The sequence below is a fragment of the Mustela putorius genome, unplaced genomic scaffold (assembly GCF_011764305.1).
Source record: "Mustela putorius furo isolate JIRA1106 unplaced genomic scaffold, ASM1176430v1.1 tig00000228_pilon_pilon_pilon, whole genome shotgun sequence".
NCBI classification, from domain to species: domain Eukaryota; kingdom Metazoa; phylum Chordata; class Mammalia; order Carnivora; family Mustelidae; genus Mustela; species Mustela putorius.
In genome coordinates this window covers 34364541-34384229 of record NW_025421322.1, presented here as the reverse complement: position 1 = coordinate 34384229, position 19689 = coordinate 34364541, and the positions used below count along the sequence as shown (strand labels likewise).

Sequence of the window (19689 nt, the reverse complement as noted above, 5' to 3'; positions counted from 1 at the left end):
GTCAGCTTTTATGAGGTTTTAGGAAGAAATTGGGGAGGATTGTTCTGAAGAGAAGTTGACTGGAGCAGAACAAGAGTTGGAGGTCGTGGTGGGACCTCACTGGCTCGCCAGTGGTGGTCAGTGCCCTGTTCCTAGGACAGGAGAGAAAGACCAGAAGTAAAATGCCTATGCGAAATGTGCCCTCTCTTGAGATATTTCTCATCTTCCCCCACCTGCTGGGGGTGCGGGCCGCAAGGTGCGGGACCTGCGGTCGAGCAGAGCATGCCCTGCGGGGTCCCCGCTGCATTCTAAGTGAGGCGCCCCGTGTTGCCGCCCATCTTCATCCCCCTCCACGCCTTTCCGACTCCTGACTCGTGAGGACCAAAGAGGAAACAGCTCTGGGAGGTGAGAGAAGATAGTAGCAGAACAGGCTGCGGGTAAGAAAGCCAGGGCCTGGCGATGAGGCAGGCAGGATGTGTGACAAAGCCATGTGAGCCTCGCCGTGCTCTCAGACTGGAGGCGTGGAGCCTCCGTGTCTGCATCTGTCCGACAGGACACCTTCTAGAGGAAGCGCAGGGAGGGTGAGAAGAACAGGAAACCCCAAGACAAACTCCAGCTCTAACACCCGTGGGCTCTGCCGCCCCAGCCTCTGGGCTCAGCTTGCTCACTGCCCAAACTGGGGAATTCCCACCCCGGGTGAACGCGCGCAGCCAAGCCTGGGCCCCGATGGCTCCCCCTCATCCTTCGTGCCCTCGATCCTGCTTAACTTCCTCCGTGAAGCTCCCCTTTCGTGTTCCTAGATCACATCATAATTTGTAATTACACATTGATTTGTTTGCTCACTTGTTTAATTGGTGCTTCTCTCTCTTCCTGAGCAGCTGTTTGGACATTCCTCTGCTCATCTCCCTACCCAGCCTTCAGGGAAGCATTCTCTGTCCTGCTTCCCCACTGGCCCTAAAGTCTGGCTTCTTTCTTTTCCCTCCCTGACTGCCACGGGAGACCCCGGCGTGCGCTGTGGCTATGCCTGTTCCACTTAGGACAGTGGAAGAAGGTTGGGGGGCAGAGGAGGGGCTGGATTTCTTTGCTTGGCCTCTACTGGGGCTCACCCTCAGAAGCTCTTCTCAGCCGACACTGTCCCATGTCCTTATCACAGGCTTAGTCCTGGAGCTGCCACCCAGGAGCAGAGGGATTTGCCTCACACCAAAGGCTCACTGGACACTTCGTCCCCAGAACTCACCAACACAAGCAAACCCTCTGGAGAAGGGGGCCTTGACATGAATCCTATGGGCTTAGGAGGCTGAGCAAAAAGTCCAAGATGACCCAGCAAGGTAGAAACCTAGAAGAGAGGCGAGCCCATGGCCCTCATAACCTTTTTCCTGTGCCATGTTGCACCTCACTCAGACCAGGCCTTGAAACCAGATCAAGACATCACGCCGCATATTGGCCTGCATGAGCCGCAGCCTGAGGCAGGCTCTGAAGCAAATATTTGAGGGCAACTAGTTTCTTTGGGGAATGCAGAAAACCCATGGAGGGCAGTAATTCAGGGGAGGAGAAGCACCAACTTTTAGGTGAGAAAGTGGAGATCTGGCCATAACCTCACAGAACACTGTGGAGCCCAGTGTTCCCTCCCCAGGCTACGCCCTGGTGACCCAGCAGCTGCTTCCCAGAGTTCACAGAACGTGCTTTTCACGGTAACTCTGCAGACTGTCATGGGAGGGGCACCCATGAGCTACATCCAACAGTTTATTCTTTAAAGTAGAATGATTCTGAATCCATGGTGAAGAACATCTTTCCCAGGGGGCTGTAAGCAGGGCTGGGGGAGGTGGGGCAGGGGACAGAGGACAGAGAGCCTTGGAAGGGTTTAAGGAAGGTGCCAGTAAGCTGGGAATGTGTGAGGGGCTGAGGTCCAGAGCAACCACCCACCTCCATGCTAGGAAATGTTTCCTGCCCATTTATAATATGCTAAACTCCATGACACACACAGCCCCGGGGGAGATAAAGTGAAAATTCAAGTTCACGACAGCCCAGACTCAGATAGGCAGTGAATGAAAATTCACATTTTGAATTAAGGAATTACAAACTTTCTACAAAAGTTCAAGTACTTCCATAAACAAAGAAGACCTACCAGACCAAGCCCCCCGTGGCCTCAAGTTTATTTCTACAGAGATCTCCACTTTCCAGATGCTACGGAGCATGAGCCCAACAGAGCTCTGACTGAAGCTTAAAGTTGTTTCCTTTATTTGTTATTTTTATTTGTTAACAGATCATTTTTTCTCCTGGTGCACAGACATCTGGAGGATGGGAAAAATCAGGCAAGTATTCTTTTTTTTTATTTTTTTAAAAATTTGTTATAAACATATAATATATTTTTATCCCCAGGGGTACAGGTCTGTGAGTCACCAGGTTTACACACTTCACAGCACTCACCAAAGCACATACCCTCCCCAATGTCCATAACCCCACCCCCCTTCTCCCAACCCCCCTCCCCCCAGCAACCCTCAGTTTGTTTTGTGAGATTAAGAGTCACTTATGGTTTGTCTCCCTCCCAATCCCATCTTGTTTCATTGATTCTTCTCGTACCCCCTTAAGCCCCCATGTTGCATCACCACTTCCTCATATCAGGGAGATCATATGATAATAAGTCTATCAAGCAAGTATTCTTAACTGATCCTTAATCATTTCCCCACATAGCCTTTAACTTGCTTTACTTCACCTACAAAGGAAGAGAGGGGGGAAACTCTTTTTTAGACTGTCTTGCCTCTAAAAATGTCATCTTTCTTATTTCCTTTTCCTCCCAGCTCTCTATCAGCACAGCACCTGGGTGTCAGGAAGAAGGAACGAGACTTGTGGAGGATTTTAGGGAAGCGCAGGAAAGGGAGTGGGTGAGCAGTAAACAGCCCTGGAAAGGAGGCCCCCCCACTCCAGCCCCCGCTCTGCCCTTCCGGCCCCGTGGCCGCCGGCAAGTCCCTTAGTTCTCAGATCCTTGCTTTTCTCAACTATAAAATGATGAAATGAATCTTCACCTTCAGAATGTTGCAAAGCTCCCTTCTCCAGCCTCCCCGTGTCCCTTGTTCCCAGTCGTGAACCCAGAACCCCTTCCAGGGCCTTGATAAAAACGTGTTGAATGAAACAGCGACGATGTCTATGAACATGAAATATTAAGGTCTGATGCCCAAAAGTGAACTTCAAAAGGTTTAAGAAGCAGTGAAGTTCAGACACTGGCTGAGTGTTCGAGTGAGAACAAAGTTGGCCAGAGTTGGCTGCGGTGGAACTAGGGGCAGCATCACTGTTGTGACCGCAGCTGGAGCGGGAGAGCCGGCAGCCGCATCCGTCCCCCTGGCTCCCTCCCCGGGGGACCTTTCAGCCCAGGGGGCCAGCACCAGCAGGTCCTGCTCCATGAGCACCCGAGTTGCCAGCTACCCAATAACGACGTGGGTTGGGTCCCATCCTAGAGATTCTGATTCCAGCGGGTCCAGCTGGAGCCTAAGGAGTTCCTAGTGACAATTCCCTGCAGACGGATCTGAGCAGAGCCGGCCTGAGCCATCCCCATCACCATCTCCCTTTTGCCAGCAACTGGTGCAGGGATGAGCCTGGGGCCCAATTCCAGCCACAGAGAAATGAAGGGGTCGATGGGAAGTTTCCTCTTTTGCAGGAGAGAGCCACGGGAACCTCTGAAAAGAGTCTTGTCAGAATGCGACACCTGAAACCTGTGTAGGCATCCGGCTCCTAATGTGAAAATGGAACCACCCCCAAGGGAAAGTGGGTGGAGAAGTAGTCAACACCGGGGTCTTTCTTGGCGTTGTTCCTAACCCTAAACAGCCAGTGCAAACCCACCTTAGTGAGAGGGGATCCCGCGGCTTTGACCAGTTTCGGGGAGAGTATGTCAGCCATCGTGGAGGTACAGAGCTAAGAAGAAACATGGCGCCCCTCCCTTCCTGAGTGGGGCTGTCCCTCTTGTCTTGAGCAGAGGAGCAGGGGGAAGCAGATGTGTACAACCAGCCCTAAAAGCCAGCACCAGGAGAAAATCCTAACCAGCAAATGAGGTGCAGTTGTGGTTCTAGACTGGGCACAGCCATGGTGAATGGGTAAGAAGGGTGACTGCTCCCTGGAGTTGATATTTCTGGTGAGGGAAAGAGAAAGAACTGATGAACTAATTATTAGAGTAACCCTCGATGAGCACCTGTGAGCATCGGGCCGTCCACTCTCAGCATCTTCCCGGTCCTACCTGAAAACACTGGTTGCCATCCCCCATCAGCAGCTAGAAATTTCACATGCCTCAGGACTCTGCCATGACCTATACTCACACAACTATAAACACCCAAACATCGTTAGGACCCATCATGCCTGCTTGACAGAAATCCTCTTATTATTCCCCATAAAATGTCACCCACCTGTCGGGAGACAGACCTTCTTTCTCTCCGCCAACCCCTCCTTGCTTTTGAAGGAGCCAGGAGCCAGGTGGCAGAATGTACAGCATTCTGACTAGTTTCTCTCTGGGTAAGAGGATGTTTTTTCCTTTGCTAAGTACTTGGAGGCAGCTGGTTATTTCCAGAGAGTAGAAAAAAGAGATGAAGGTTGAAGACAAAATTGGGAAGGAAGAAGAGGGAGGGTAGGCACAGAGAACAGGGGGAAGGACCCCAAAGATGAAATGATGACAAGTAATGTTTGTGTTAGAGGCAATTTCTGGGGCAGGCCCTGTACCAGACACCTGAAACTCACATGTCACAAACAGCTCATACACGGGACTGTTATCTTGCCTGAGTCCCTTGTGGTGTCCAGGATATGGTGGTATAACAACCCCTCCTGTGGCCAAGAAAGCCACCCATGAGCTGGCTCCTGTCGAGCTCTGCACAGCACCCTCCCCCCACCGAATGGTGCTCTCCAGCTCTGCACTGCTGATCCCCAATTCCCTGTCGATGTCACTCTGGGTGCAGACAGTCTTGGTGTATCCCCCACTCTGTGCACTGACGTTCAACATTACCCGCTTTGCTCACCCTATAGCCACACATGCTCGTTGGCAGGCCAGTAGCTTCCTGATTTCCAGATCTTCCTGTAGATAACTCCTCCTCCAGGAAGCCTTCCATAATGCCCCAAGATGGGTCCTGGCACCCCTCCTTCATCTCCTCGAGGCCGATCCCTGGATGTGTCTTACGTGTTGTGTTTACCTCTGTGCTCATTGACTTCTTTATCAGGGTCCACAAGATCCTTGAGAACAATGTTTGGATGTTGCCTGAGGCCCATTGGGGTCCCCCAAATGGCCTAAAATAAAGCCTGCAGTGAAGGAAGTTTGTTTGCGAGATAATTCCGGGAAGGAGGAGTATGGATTCAGGGAGAATGAGACAAAGACAGGGGAAAGCCAATGTCAAGGTGCCTTTCAAGGATAGCGTTGTGGCAAACAGGAGCTTGATTTGAGGTGTTCAGAACTCCTTCCACAACCTTCCCTCTGAGGGACAGGCAGAATGGGTGTTTACCCACCATTTTCTTTCCCCACGGACACACTGAGGATGTCATCCCTAGCTTCAAATGCTGTGACATGTGCCCATGACTTCCCAGAAGCTTTCACCTTGGGCTGGTGTAGTCCCAGCAACCCACAGCCCCCACCATGGACTCTTCTTTCACGAAGAATGGCCTGTCCTCCCTCTACATGTCCTGCCATGTCCTCCGGACTCTGCCTCATCTTTCCTCCAGGAAAGCCTCACCTAGCTCCCACTCCTGCCCAAGGCACACTCTGTCCTCCTGAGAAGCTTTCCCAGATTCACTCGCCCAATCTGGTTCTCAATACTTGCTGCAAAGCAAAATCTCCTGGGGAGCTTTAAAAATAAAAACACTGATACTCGGGTCCCACCACCGAAACACTGAATTAATTGATCTAGGATAGGACCTGGACATTGCTATTTTTTTTAAAGTTCCCCCCAGTGATTTTAACATGCTGCCTGGCCTGAGACCTATTTGTGTTCCTCAGTTTAAATTATACTCCTCTGCATTTCCAGAGTCTTGGGTTCCCCTCCATGTTGCTCTATATTGTCCTCTCTTCTCAGTTCCCAGCCTCCCCACTTCGTCCTCAAGGCCTGTACTTACCTCTCTTCCCCCAGGGAGCCCCTCCCTGCAGCTTGGCTCAGACATCCCAGCAGTGGCTTTGGCCCCCCAGGCTGGGAGCCGCTCCCCTCATCCCCCCTCCTGCCCACGCTGTCTGAAGCCTTGGTTTTCAGCCACCTCTATGTGCGGCCCTTGACTCCGCACTGCCGAGATGATTAGAACACTCAGCTACATCTTTCATGGCCCTTCTGCCTTCTATCTCTACTCTCCCAGACTCTGACACTTGGGCTCTCGAGCACTGAGCTCTTAACAGTATCAAGTCAACTGGTCCTGCTGTGCCAGAAAGCACTTGAGTGAAGTGCTAGAAAATCCCTGGAAATCCTTCCCCAGAAGGAGCCACCTCCACCCAGCTCCTTCCCTTGAAGAGGAAAGACCTCTGCAGGGGCAGGAGACCCCGAGGAGCCCTCCTATGGGCAGGGATCCTGCAGACCTCAGGGACCAAAAGCCGTAGGACTCTCCCATCAAAGCACATTCCAACCTTTGCGCCTACTGTGTTTTGCCATTTAGAGCCCTTGCAATCTCTCTCTGCTCCAACACTGAGGTCAACACCAGGTTCTATGCTGAGCCTGGAAAAAGCAAGTGGCTTTCGCCCTGGGAGTTGTGTGGTCCTGTCTCCTTACCAAGGACAGAAGAATTTACAATTCATTCCTGGCTTATGACCCTGTTTCACACCTCCTTCCTGTGTCCACTTGAGCAAGTCACTCAGTCATTCTGTGGGGATCCTCGACCCTGGCTCAAAGGGCAGCTTTATTCTTCCCCATCCATGCCTTGACACTGCTGGTCTGAATTTCACTTCCCCAGATCTGGAGAAGGAAGAACTCTGACTTTCCAGACAACTCTTAGGTGCTACCAAGTACTCCTACTTTGCAGTTTCAAAACTTAGCAGTTTAGCCTAACACCAAAGCCTGAAGCCTCACCTTATTTAAAACCTCTTCTTGGGACCCCTGTGTAACTCAGTTGTTAAATATCTGTCTTTGGCTCAGGTCATGATCCCAGGGTCTTGGGTTTGAGCTCCTCATCAGGCACCCTTCTCGGCAGGAAGGCTGCTTCTCCCTTTCCCACTCCCCCTGCTTGTGTTCCCTCTGTCTGTGTGTCTCTCTGCCGAATAAATAAGTTAAAGCGCTCTCTCAATCTCTCTCTCTCTCTCTCTCTCTCTCTATATATATATATATATATATATATATATATATATATATATTCTTCTTGCCAGTGTCCTCCTGTCCCGGGCTAAGAGGCCCACTGCAGAAAATGAAATTTTGTTATCTCACCTTCTCTCCTCCTTCCAGGCTGCCTCTGGGTGCTGCAGGGTGGCATGGGAGGAGCCAGGGTACTCCTGTGGCGAGAGGTGAAGGGCAGGAACTGTCCAATGCCTGAAGTTGTCATCTAACACTGGAGGCCCTGTGAGTGTGGCAGATGCAATGCTTACCCCTTTCCTTATGCAACTCTTTTGGGATCCCCATGGAAGTACCTCTACTGGGGGCCTCTAACTACAGTCCCCTAGCTTGGGTGATGCCATCTCTGGCTTGTGGCTTATCATGTTCCCTTCGCCCGTGGCTTACAGCTGACCATCTCATACACTCCAGGCCTGTGGCCAGACAGCTCACAGCTGGCTTCCCTGCTCTTCAGGCTCCATGCATCACTCGCCCTACACCCCATTACCACCCCTAGTTCCCCCAAATATCCCAGGCCAAGCACTCAGATACTCAGAAAAGCCCACCCTCCCTCCTGTACCCACACTGCCTACCCATGGGGAGGGCACCAGGTGCACAGAGTCCTGGCACTCTCCTCTGCAACCCTCTCCCTGTTCACCCGCTGTCAGGTTCGTTCATAGCCTCCAGGGGAGTGAAGGCCGAGGCCTTTGGCCTGACTTGAGGGCCAACCCTTAGCAGTTCCTCCCCCGCTCTCCACCTTCATTGTTTAGAATCCCTTCGTTCTCAACTTTAGAGTCTTGGCCAAGATTTAGGGAAGAAAAGCACTGTTTAGGGAAGAGAAATACCATTGAAGTTCCCATGAGAAGAGCCAGAACACAGTGAATCCCTTCACTTGAACTCGTGGGACCCTGTCAGCTCCTGTCCCTCTCTGACCCCTGTGCTACTGCAGCCTGATCTGTGTCTGTGCCTCCCCAGCAGACCATGGGCTGCGGGAGGGCAGGCCTGTGGCTCCACCACTGTGTTCTCAGAAGCTGGTACCTTAGAAGCAATCAGTACCCCTCTGTTCAGTGAATGAGTAATACAGTTCCCTGATCAATCAGGTAGCAGGTCTCACTTACATGGAAGGAACAGCTCCGGTGCTATGGAGTCTAACAAGAAATGGAAATGATGCTCTATAGAGCAGTGCCATGACAGCGATAGAAACAATCATCTCTGGGCCGAGTGGACCTGCTAGCGTATGGAACTCCACACTCAGTCTTCACAAGGGGTGAGCTGGGTATCACTAATGTCCCATCTTATAGATGAGTAAACTGCGGTGTCTGAGGCTGAGCATGAGCTAAAACTTGCAGGAATTACAAAACCAACCACTGGAAAGGTCTCTGAGAAGGGTTCAGAGATGTGAGGGACTCTTTCTCTGGAAAGCGTTCAGAGAAGTTTTCCTGGGGGCAGTGATGTGACAGGAGAGCCTTAAAAAGTGGGTGTGGCTCCCCAAAGCAGACAGCGGGAAGGAAGTCTGGGCAGGGGAGAACAGGAATCCGCTGCTCCTGTTGAAGGTAATAGCAGACAGCAGGCTCTAGAACCGACCTCGAGCTCTGCATTGTCTGGATGTGAGGGATAAGTAATCCAAATGGGGTTTCAGCGTGCGGGATTTGTCAAGACGATGAGAACCACAGAGGGCTCGGCATGACCAGAGCTGCTTTCTGGAAGATTAATCTGTGGGTGCATGTTTCCTGAACTGACAGACGGGGACAGAAAGAGACAAACCAATCAGGAGATCCCTTCATTATTCAGCAGCAACATACTGAAGAGCAGGAGCTCGCAGGAGGCTTAGGAGTCTGGGTTTATAATGCTGCCTTGCTCCCGACGGTCCTCTGAAGGGAAACGGGGTGAGATCTGCAGCTGCATGTTCCAGAGCTGAACACAACACCAGGCAAGAAGGTGGGCGGTATGTTCCTTCTGAGTGAATGGAAGATACTGAGTGACATCTTCCTTCCAGAGCGAGAACTTAGGATCAGTGCTGACTAAGCAAAACAGTAGTAAAAGGAAGTTGCCAGGAATATTGGACAAGCGCAGAGGGCTGGGTTGTATCCAGAAGAGGGAAAGAAGAAAAAAGCACTGAACCATGAGCTTTCACCCCTTCAGACCTCGGTGTCCCCCATCTGTCCAGCCACAGGCAGCAGTGGAGGGTAGGATAAGCTCTCCAGGATCCCTCCTGCCCCCACTCGCCTGGGATTCAAGGACAGCACCCCCCCTCCCGCGCCCCGTCTTTGCTCTCCACCCATGCTGCTTCCTTGCAGTGCTGAGCGGGACTAGGAGTGAAGGCCCCCAGGCCGGCAGGTCAGCAGCAGATTCCCGCACCTGCCCCCAGCGACAGACTTGCCCAGGTTATTCTGAGCCGGCATCGTGGCACCGGCTCCCTCTCTTCTCCCCGAACCAGGCTTTTATGAAAGTCCCTAACGAGCCCTGTGCTCTTATGCATTTTAGAAATCTCATCAAATAGGAGCTCATGGAGTATAAATTAACCCCAAGGAGCAGCGCTGCATTAATCCCTGCGGTGATTATACATTAGCCAAAGAATGTCTTTGCCTATTTTAAGCAGCCGAACCCAGACTGTCTGGGGTGCTTTTCTACTTTGTCTCTGTTGCCAGCCATTCATTTAGATCATGCCACTTTCTGCGTCCTCCCCAGCCCCTCCCCGCCCCCGCTGCGTGGCGGTGCAATGGCCAGGGCACAAGCGGGTACCTGACACGCCCCGCCCCTCAGGCCCTCAGTCCCTCTGACATCCGGCTGCTTACTTCAGCTCCCTGAGTTTTGGCTGACTGTAACCCTGATCATAACAGCGGTCTTCTAGGCTGTTCTCTGAGTTTAATTTCTTAAAGCATGCCCCGTGGGCCCTCTCTCTCTGTTCATCTTCTCCCCTCCCCCAGTGTTATCGCCTTGCTGTGTTAATATGACCAAAGCTGAGGATGGCCAGTAAAGAAAGTCACTAGGAGGGGGAAAGAGCCAGAAAAGTTTCAGCTTGTCATGGCTGAAAATAGAACTAATTAATATTCTGAATGCACTAATGAGGTCTTTGAAATCACAGAAAGAAAAAACTCTACTGTACATCCATCAAAGGTGTGTTGTACCTAGCTGAGGGTTTTCTGGGAAAGAAACCAAGACATGACTACCCACATTGCCTACCGCTTCAAGCTTGAGTCATGCTATTTTCTAAATCAAAAATTATAATTATAGACTTGTCTTGCAAGTAGGCATAGCCTTTCTTCTGAGAAGTTTGGAGACCTTGCTATTCAGGGCCCAGTGGCTCACAAGAGATAATCTCACCCAGGCCCCCAGCACATTTCCCATCACAAGCATGGAACCCCAGAGGCACACAGGCCCTGGCTTACAGCCTGGCCCCTAACTCAGTGCCTGATGTGACTCTAGTTCATGCTGCACACCACTTTGCCGTTCACAAAACTCTTGGGCAGATTGTCTCTCCCGTGGAAACAGCAACAGTCTGAAGAAGAGGAACACCATGCCTGCTTGACACATAAGGACCCTGACGCTGGGCAGAGTTATGTATCAGGGATGCCCCGAAATCACACAAAGGCTCTCTCTCTGCACCACCACAGACGGTTATGGTCAAATGAGATCCTGGATGGTCCCCCACCTGCCCCATCTCTGAATATCACATACCCCCCCCTCTCCTGGAAGCACCTCGGAGACCTGAAGCTTTGACATGGATCTAACAGAGAAGACTCTTGCTCAAATATAAAATCCCTGTTTCATCCATTATTACTGCCAGTAATATTATGATAGTCATTATCTTGTTGAACACTTACCACATCTTATACTTACTTCTCAAGACAAGCCTGTGAGTTATGCACATTATTATCCCTGATTTACAGATGAGGGAACTGAGGCTTAGGAGGAGAAAGTGACCTGAACTCAGGTCTCTGACAAGAAGAGGTGGCAAATCTGGGAATCAGCAGTTGGTGTGACACCAGATTCTTCCATGCAATGTGCTTGCTTATCTGTGCATTCTCTCAACAAGCACTTGATCACCTCCAACACTGGAGTAGACACACTAGTGGTTCTGGGACTGCTCCCTGTCTTGCCGTCACTCATCTGATCAGCAACAGGTACACTTTGCTTCCAGCAGCAAGTGCATGGATGTCCCAAGGACTTGATTCTGCTTGGTTTCCAAACTTTGAAAATATACTTTACCTTTGCCCTGATCCCTATTTAGTGAAAAGGGCATCTTCTCTGACCACCAGCCACCCACCCAAAGCTAAGGCTTTACCTGGGACAATGACCAAAAAGCAGCAAGATGGAATTGACACATCCTGGATCCCATTTTCCTCATGGTCCATCCTCGCATGCATGCCTCCCTGAGCCAGTCATCTGGTTTCTCTCTACCTTGACATCCTCCTCTGTAAAAGAAAAGTTGGGTTAAGAACTGGATTTGATGAGGCCAAACACACAAATCCTTTTGAAAAACTGGGAATCCATGTTTGGTTCTTTTTTGTGTGTGATAATAAAATCACATAAAATTCACCATTTTCACCATTTTTCAGTATACAATTCAGTGGCATTAAGTATATTCACAACATTGTACAACCATTGCTACCACCCTTGTCCAGGATTTTCACCATCCCAAGCAGAAAGTCGGTTCCCATCCTCTCCCTTGCCCCCAGTCCTAGACTGCCGTTCTGCTTTGACCAGAGACACACAGAAGAGGAATCCTACAGTGTTTGTCCTTCTGTGTCTGGCTTATTTCACTGAATGTAGCCAAAAAACAGGTTTTAATGTAAAGGTCACCCATCACACCCAGTCCAGAGCACTGGTTAGGGCTCTTACCTCGAGAAGCGTTTCCAAGCTTCATCTCCTCTATGCCTGCCAGCAGCATTACCTCCACTTAGCCAAGGAGAAAAATTAGATGAGGCAAGTTTAAGGAATTTGGCCAAGATCACTTAAATAGTGACCGAGCCCTGATCATCTGTCCACAGATCTTTGACTCAAGTTCAGGAGTCTTGCTAATTCACTTCGTTGAGGTTGGAAATGTGATAATACCCCAGTTAGCTGACAAAGCCCCCCAACACAGTAACCACTGACCCAGACAGGCTTACTTTAGATTCTCATCAAGAAGTCTTGGTGGAAGAGAAAGTGCCGATTCCACCAACCCTCCCTACCTGCCCACCTGTTTTCTCCTCTGAAAAGACTGAGGTCCAGGAAGACCCACCCAGACCTCCCTGCAGTACTTAAACCAAGTCCCTGGGACCCCCGTGTTTCAACTTCCCCACTACTAAAGGGGCTGAATAAAACCTATTCTACCTGCATTTCTGAAGGTCAGTGAACCTGCAGGTGTAAAAGACATTGGAAATTGCAGGCAGTTATTGTTTGGTGTGATGTTGCAGAAAGACCACGGCAGGGTCAGAGCCCCAGCAGGCCACTCTCCGTCAGATGACCTCCCCGAGCTTCAGCTTCTTCAAGCACATACGAAACCCCTGTAACGTGCCAGGCACAGTGCCAGACCTAGGGGGACTAGGGTGTGGGGAAGATACACCCACATGCTCACGGTGATTAAAACCTTATGGGGTGAAGGGAAGATTTAAGACAGACAGAGAAAGCGATCAGTTCAGTATGTGGCAGATGGTAAGCAACCCATATTTCACAGCATTTTCCATAATGTATTCATTCAGCAAACATTGCTTGAGTAACCACCAAGGGATTAGGCTGGGCTTCTCAACCTTGGCACTGTTGATATTGGGGCCATAATCTTTTGTTGTGGATGGAGTGGGGGCACTGCCCTGTGGGCTGCAGCATCAGGCACATCTCTGGCCTCCCCATTAGATGCCAGTACCATCCCTCTGCCGTTCTAACCCAGAAGATGTTTCCCAACATTACCCAGTGTCCCTGGGAGGCACAACTGCCCCTGTTACGAGCCTCTGGTTTAACTTTATGTCAGCTTCTGAGATGCAGAGTTGGATAGAATAGTCCTGTCCCAGGAGTTCCCTGTCTCAGGGCACAGACAGGAGGATGGATACTTCCATTAGGCAGGTGGACACCAGTAGAATGACCAACACTTGAGAGAATCTGCTGTTAGACATGTGCTTTCACTGGCCTAATTGGGACAGATAGCAAGCAGTGGGATTAGGCAGGAGAGGACATGGGCCTCTGCCCCGCATTAATGGTTAAAATGGACAAGAAGGTGGGGTTGGAGAAAGATCAAGAGCAGCTTGGTGAGGAAAGAGGGATGACAGGCTGGAGGGGAGGGAATGCATGTTGGGGACAGCCAAGTGAGACCTGACCAAGACAAAGGGTAGGGGACAAGGCAGTGGCTGTAGTGATCAGTACAAAGAGAGTCCACACAGATCTGTGGTCTCTGTGACCCAGGCACCTGCTCTCCCAGACCCTTTCTGCTACTCTGAAGCTCAGATCTCCCCTTCCTGCTCTCCTGCTCCCTCTCCCTTCCCTCCTTCTATGGTGTCTCAAAATGGGAAAAAGGAGAAAGCCAGTGTTCTCCCTAAGTCCCAGGAGGCCTAAGTCTGGGGCCTTCCTGCTCCGTGTCCTCCTACTAGGAAGGCTCTCAGAGCCTACTCAGCTAAAGGGTGTGGGGGCCGCTGAGTGGGGCACAGTGACTCACACTGAGCAGATAATGAGCTCTGGTGACAAGGGACTGAGCACCAAAGGGAGAAGTGCCACCTCTCCGAGGGTTCAGGCTTGGCCCACGGAGCTCCTCTGTGGGATGGCTGTTGAATGAGTCTGACAGCTTCCCCGGCATCGCCCTCTCACCACACCACCCCACACCCCCACCCAGGAGGTCTTTCTCTTTTAAGTGTGCATTTTGCAGTTGAAACAGTTAAGCAAAGGCCCCTAGAGACTTGAAACAGGAGGCTTCATCCTCGATATGGACTGTCTTACCTTCCCTTAAGCATAGGCTTGAGCCAGGTCTCCACATTGGAAATACCCAAATGTTCCTGGGCCTACGTGGTCACTGTGGACAACCCACTTCCACCACAGAGCCTCCATGGTCGTTAGAAGTCAGCCATGAATAATTGCTAGGGGTCCAGCAACCACAGCAAGGTGAGGTGTGCATTCTCTAAAGCGGTGCCCATGAAGTTCATAACTTAAAATCCTGGGTTACTAGGACTGCAGTGTTGGTGAGACCACAAGGCAAAGAGAATAGATCAAGAGACAGGAAAGCAAGACCTGAGACAGAGGGAGAATGAGGCCACAGATGTCATGTGTCCCACCTACCGCGGGACATCCACATAAAATGATGAAGGTATGGGTCAGTCAGGACTCTGATGGCAAAGCCAAAGCACATACAAGCTGTTTAATAACAGAACTACATGTAGGAAGAAAACCAGTAAGGGATAGTGCAGAACTGAAGGGTTAATGAAAGCCGGGAGCAGTTACCACCCCGGGTCCAGAGAGGCAAAGGGAACAGAAGTTACTGGAATCCAAAGAGAGTAGTTACATGGAGAGGGCTTTCCAATGGGAATTGAGGGACAGAGAGAGCCCCAACAGAGAGATCCCCAGGGCAATAAGTACCCAATCTCTACCCTCCCGCTCTTAAGGTTCCCTCCTGGCCAAGCTCCACTCTACGATAAAGGGCAGAGAGCATACTGAGGTGTTCCACACCAGCAGCCTCCCCACACTCCATAATGCTCATTGTCTGAACATCACTGTTTGGCAGCTCATTGTAGCAAGCAGATGGTAGGGAAGGGAAAGGATGAGGGAATAGAGAAAGGCAATGAGTCCTCTCCCTGTACCCCAACCAGGTACTTAGAGATGAGGAAACAATTTAATGTCTTCAGTAGAGATGTTTTGGTGGCCTCCCTGGCATTCATTTTCCCCTCCCTCTTTATGACAGCTCCAAGGTAGCTGACTCCAGCCCCAGGTATAGAAGAAGTAAGCAAGGCTAAGCCAATCAGAACACCCCCCCCCACCCCAACCCATGCCCCAGAGACAGCTTAGGCATTTGACTATATGACTTTTCATGGGAATTCTGGGAAATGAGCATCCTGCTTTCACTGGGGTTACATAAGGAAGAATGGAAGCCCACAGATGTAAGGACATCCATCCTGGGGCCAAGAAAAGAGACAACATAAGATGACCTAGTCACCATCAACGGCAGAGTGAAAAGCTCCAATGAGGCCAAGTCCTCAGGCACTTTTCACACTTTCTGACCCTGGATCTTTGGAAGAACTAATACATCTCCCATTGTATAGATGAAAAAAATTAAAGCTCTGTCTTCCAAAGTCACCCAACCAGTAACTAATGGAACTAAGACTTGCACCCAAAGGCTCTCGAGCTAGATCTAACACTGCTTCTTTCCCTGGCTTCTCTATACAGTGCTGGCAAGACAAAGCTGGGAAAAGGCCACCAGCTACACACATTTTCATCACACCCTATGTCGATATTTATTGGAAGTGCAGAATATGAAGGCTTCAGTTAATGAAATTAGATTCGTCCCCACATTCATCATCTTTTCTGCATCTGCAACCTCCAAATTGAATCTGGGATGGAGTGGCAGAATTTATCAGCACTGGGATAATTCAATGAACACCGCATGGGGTTTCTCAACAGTCTATGCAGGGTTAGTGTCACAGTGATTGGGGAATATACTGTCATCTTCCTAAAGTTGGGAATTAAATCTTTTTAACCATGACTGTATGGCCTAAATTCAGTGAAATCCAGTGAGATGACTCTCAAATCGCTGTTAATCATGAGTCATGCCCCCAAAACTCCTCCCACCCTTTCTTCTCTCTTCATCCTTCCTTGCCTTATTCCCTCCTTCTCAGCCTCCATTCTTAACCTGGGAACAAGTATAGTCTTCAAACCATTCACTACTGAGGTGGCTAAAAAGCAGCAGCCACCTGACAAAAGGTTGATGAAGAGGAAGACATGATGAAGGACGTGTGAAGGAAGGGAATAGAAGTCAATGAATCACCTGTTGTAGGGTGTGCGCCATTGGAGGCATGACCTTCCATACATTCTCTTAGATAGCCTGCCCCCCACCACCACCCATTAGCAATGACCTTTCTGGAGCTGCCAGGATAAAGAAGGGACAAAAGAGATGTAAGGGAGTAACAAGCTTGCTGTCTTGACCACTTGATCAAAAACAGCCAAGAGATAAAGTTAAGCTGAGTGACAGAAACTGTCAATATCTTTGCAGGCAAACTGAGTTCCCCTAGTGCCCTCTATGCCTTTTCTACCTATTACATATTCTGTGTTTATAAGGCATTTTTTTTTCTACCAATGCCTAAATGCTAACAATATTCTTCATGTTTAGTCAACATTCACTCGGTAAGTATTGAGTGCCTACTGGGTACCAGGCACTACTGCAGACATTATCAATATAGCAGTGTGCAAAAATAAATAAGTAAATATGAAGAAATCCTGCCCTGCTGGAGCTTACATTCTAGTGGATGGAAACAGACATTAAATAAATAATAGGTAGGAATATAATATTTTGGGTAGTGTTACATGTTATGGAGAGAAATTAGGCAATGAAGGGAAGGTAGGGGTGTTGGAGGGGAGTGGAATGTAATCTTAAATTACAGGTCTCAACAAAAAGACATTTGAGTAATGGCTTAAAGTGAGGAGCTAATCCTGAGAAAAATCTGAAAAAGAGCATTTCAGGTGGAAGAAACAGGATGGGCATAGGTCCTGAGGTCCAAGCATGTGTGGGGGCTGAAAAAAACATCAGGATATCCCTTTGGGCAAAGTGCAATTAATGGAAAAAGGCACAAAGTAGAGACTGGGTCAGAAAAGTAACAAGAGGGCAGATCATGTTGGCCTCAGAGGCCTTTCTCGGCTTTTACTCTGTGAGGGTTGGAAAACAACTGATGCCTTTTGTGCAGGAGAATGGCATAATCAGACTAGCATTTTAGCAGATATTTCTTATTGTTGAGTTAAAAATAGACTGTCAGAGAGGACAGGTGGAGGCAGGGGTACAAGCTGGGAGCTGTATATTAATCCAGGCTGTTTCCTGGGAGATTTGGAACCTGGCTGTGCCATTTCCACAGTGTTTTGGGGATTTGCTGCTGCTTCATCTACAAGACGCTATCACAGTCCAGGCCCTTGTCATCACTAGACCTTGCTATTACAACAGCTTCTTAACTGGTCCCTCTGTCTCTAATCTGGTCCCTTGGGTTAGATAGGAGAAGCCCTGTTGTGATGAATGCTGGAATATCTATAACCTGACATAGTAAATGAGTGTTCTCACTTATACCATCATCTGATGTGAGTTGGCTGGCTTTCCCCATCCTCTGTGTCCTCTGAAATACATGGCCTCCACGTTCTTTATAGAATACAAAGAAAGGATTTTAGAACTGTAACTCTTAAAAGTGGCTTACACTCTTCCCACATCCTTTTAGCCAAAACCCTATTATATGGCCCCAACTTAATTCACAGAAGGCTAGGAACTGTAGAACAGCTCATGAATATTTGATGTGCATCAATGTACTGTCACACATCCTTCCATCCTTGTGCTCCTTCTGAAGCATAAATATCCCATGTTCTTCTCATGTTCATGACTTGGAGATGAACCCCAATCCCATCACAGTGTGTTATCATAAAATTGGTAGTGCTTCCATGAGTTTTCCTTCATCCATCCAGTATTTTTTCCTTAGGAAACATTCTTTACTAACCCATCTTTATCCTTTCTCCTTCAGCCAATAAAACCATTACCATGATAGTTTTTAAACTTTAATGCATTCTTAGGATCTCTATTCTTTATTAATTAATTCTCAGGTATTTTTAAGGAATTTGGATCTTAAAACTGATAGATGGCGTTCCATTAACCACACTTTTAAAGAACTGCTATGAACCAACCATCAACATCCACTTTAGTAAACAAGAAATCAAGGCTCAGAAAACTCAGATGGAAAGTGGGTGCCAAAATCTAGGTTCAAATTCAAACTTGTTTGTCTCAAAAACCAAGGCTTCTTGAAATAAATGCAAGGATGATATTATAACCCACTATGGGAATAAGGACTTAAGAACAATTATGGAATTATGATTGCCTTTGGGTTCACCCATTCTTTTCCTGTTTTCCCAACCTATGGTGGCTTCTGTCAAATCAAAACTCCTAGACCTCACTGGTGTCTCAGGGACATGATAGGAGTAGCTACATATAGTAAAGCAAGGAGGAGTCCAACAGCTCTCCAATGTCCATCAGTTCCACTGAATTTTTAATCTCAAGGTTTCAGATGCAACTCCTCTCTAAAGTGTCCCTTTTAATCATTTGTTTATGCATATGTCTTCCCTCATAGACTATGAGCTCCTCCATGTCAAGAGTCGTCTTATTTATCACCTCATTTACAGCGTAATTACATCTGAATGAGTCTGTACCTGACTTCTAAATGGTCTACAGAAGAATAAATGAAAGGACCTATTGATCCAAGCACTTTGGCAGACCCAAAGATGCAGTGAAAAATGAACCACACCCCTGATCTTAAACCACTCATGATTGGGTCCAGTGGCTTCATGAAAGACCAGTATGATTCAACAACACCATATCCCTCCCTCCATGCCTTCATTTCCAGACCCTTACATACACATTTTCATCGAATGCTCCAGAAAGCAGGAAGTTACATCCATAGAAACTCAAATATGACCACTGTAAGCACTGATCTCTGACTCTGGGAATCTGTGGTCCTTCTACTACAGATGCATTTCCAATCCCAGTTCTTTAAAAAAAAAAAAAAAAAAAAAAAAAAAGATAGAGTTGAACCAAAGAAAATCCGAGGCTTCTTCCAGCTCCAAAATTCTATGCAGACCCATTGAATGTCATGCAGAGGCCACCTTATTAATTCAAACCTAGAGAATAAATTCTTCTAAGTATAGAATTATTTATCATTTGCAGGAAGAACTGAGCAGAACTCAAGCTGTTCATGTTTCCTTCTTTTTGGCCAAGCACGATTTCCTTGCAAAAGTTTTGGGTGGGATTTTTTTAAGCTTCCAAAGAGGTTCTAAAGACTTTTTGGACATTGATCTGTATTTCTATACCATATGGTTTGAATTTAGTAGGAAGAAGTCAGGAACAGACAGAATGAGCCACTTGTGCCAAGCACCCAGTAATTTAGAAAGTTCCAAGAAAATGGATGTTTCAGAATTGCCAAAAAAACAATTGGGGGCAGAATGGGCATATCCAAGGAGGCAGAGGAGAACAAATGTTCTGAAACCCTGATGTGTAAGATTTTCTGCAAATCAAGCCCTTCAAAACTTGGAGGGTTAAATCCAGAGCCACTTATTTTGTTCATTACTCTGTGGGCTAGAAGATTAGGTCAGGGTACCTGGATCATTTCTCTGGCCTTGGCTAAACTATCTCATATGCAGGGGTTTGGCTACAATGGCTCATCTTAGTTGCACACAGCCTGTCATAGACCATAGTCCAGGGGTGTCCAGATATTGGTAACAGGGATCCCAAGAGAATGAGTGTCAATGAGCAGATGCTTTTCAAGTATCT

The 19689-nt window shown here is 48.5% G+C and overlaps 1 long non-coding RNA gene across 1 annotated transcript in view; it reads right to left on the bottom strand.

Annotated features, from left to right (window-relative positions):
* The window catches only part of LOC123391475, a 91992-nt gene that overhangs the window by 33747 nt on the left and 38556 nt on the right, over window positions 1-19689 (bottom strand). Inside the window, exon 3 of the long non-coding RNA XR_006606194.1 lies at window positions 11512-11641. This is a non-coding gene — a long non-coding RNA (uncharacterized LOC123391475). The remainder of the gene's footprint in view (window positions 1-11511; window positions 11642-19689) is intronic.